This window comes from Salvelinus sp. IW2-2015, linkage group LG4p (assembly GCF_002910315.2).
Source record: "Salvelinus sp. IW2-2015 linkage group LG4p, ASM291031v2, whole genome shotgun sequence".
NCBI lineage: Eukaryota > Metazoa > Chordata > Actinopteri > Salmoniformes > Salmonidae > Salvelinus > Salvelinus sp. IW2-2015.
This window is the reverse complement of record NC_036841.1, coordinates 25653528-25655120: the sequence shown is the minus strand read 5'-3', so window position 1 is coordinate 25655120 and position 1593 is coordinate 25653528. Positions and strand designations below refer to the sequence as shown.

General features: G+C 45.9%; 1 protein-coding gene across 1 annotated transcript in view; it reads left to right on the top strand.

Moving 5' to 3' along the window:
• sgpp2 (sphingosine-1-phosphate phosphatase 2) overlaps positions 1 to 1593 on the top strand; it is a 15692-nt gene that overhangs the window by 8252 nt on the left and 5847 nt on the right. The window lies entirely within an intron of this gene.

Genomic DNA, 1593 nt, shown 5'->3' with positions numbered 1-1593 from the left:
CCCCTTACCCCTCTCTGACCCAGCCTTTCATCCCTGTCCCCCTTACCCCTCTCTGACCCAGCCTTTCATCCCTGTCCCCCTTACCCCTCTCTGACCCAGCCTTTCATCCCTGTCCCCCTTACCCCTCTCTGACACAAGTTCTGTCTGAGCATCACAAGTCCCATGTCTGGCATCACAATGTTCATGTTCTGAGCATCACACAGTTCAGTCTGAGCATCACAAGTCCATGTCTTGAGCATCACAGTTCATGTCTGCAGGCATCCACAGAGTTCATGTTCTGATGCATCACAATTTCATGTCTTGAGCATTCACAAGTCCATGTCTGAGCATCACAAGTTCATGTCTTGCTTCAGAGAGACCAGAGTGGAGAGGGTCACACAGTCTGCTAATTCAGTGGTGTTAGTTATGATCGTTAAGAAAATATTGTGTTACCCTGTTAATAAGGTTGTGTTGTTGTGATCAACGCAGAGGTGTGTGCTTGGTGTGTGTGTGTGTGTTGTGGTGTGTGTGTGTGTGTGTGTGTGTGTGTGTGTGTGTGTGTGTGTGTTTGTGTGGTGTGTGATGTTGTTGTGTGTGGTGTTGTGGGTGGTGTGTGTGTGTGTTATAAGTGTTGTATAAGGTGTTGTGTGGTGTGTATAAGTGTGTGTGTGTGTATAGTGTGTGTGTGTGTATAAGTGGGTTGCGTGTGCACGTGCCTCGTGGTTGCGTGCGTGCGTGAGCAAGCAAGCAAGCATGTGTGTTTACAGTGGCTGGGTTTCAGATTCTGGGGCAGAACATGGGCAGTCGCTCAGAGGTCATTTCTCCACCTCGCACTGGAGGAAAGAACACAAGTGCACACAAACTCACTTGCCACTCAAATCAGAGGTGTATGTGTTGCTGTGCTTGTGTGTGTATTGCAGCTTTCTATGGTCAAAGCATACCTAGATGCAGGAACATGGATGATCTGATGAGTAATTAACGATGCATTATTAGATGTTATAACGTCAGTAATAAAACAGTTATAACACGGGTTGAAATTGTGGGATTGTTAATTGGTGCTTGCCAAATACTGAGTAATTTAAGGACCCCTCCGTTCTGTTCTATTGCCTGTCCCATCCACCCTGTGCACCAGTCCCACTTGGCCCTGTGCTCCCTGTGGCCCCTGTGGTCCCTTGTGGCCTGGGGCACATGTGGTGTCAGGACCAGGTCAAGAGCTGATTGGACAAGGCAATATACCAGTTGTCTTAAATTATATTAATCGGTCTCGTGCAAAAGTTCTATAAATTGTCGCGCTAAGTGAACGTTTTTTACCAGGTATTTTATTGACGAGCCTTTTTTTTTTAAGATGATGAGCAAAAGCACGACAGCACCACCACCGGCATATAGAGTAAGCTCGTTCTTAATAGCTTTACAAATTCAGCTATTGTGCCGACCAGCCCAAGCCAAAATATGGAACATATTCTATAAACTATATTGGAAAATTAGAAAAGGTTGTAGCAGATGTTGTGTAAATGTGTGTAAAATGTGCAGCCCGCTAGACCGCCAGCCAGCCAGTAATAGCCAAAATTGGAAGTTCGAAAAAGATATCAAAAGCACGGACATACATGAGCATCC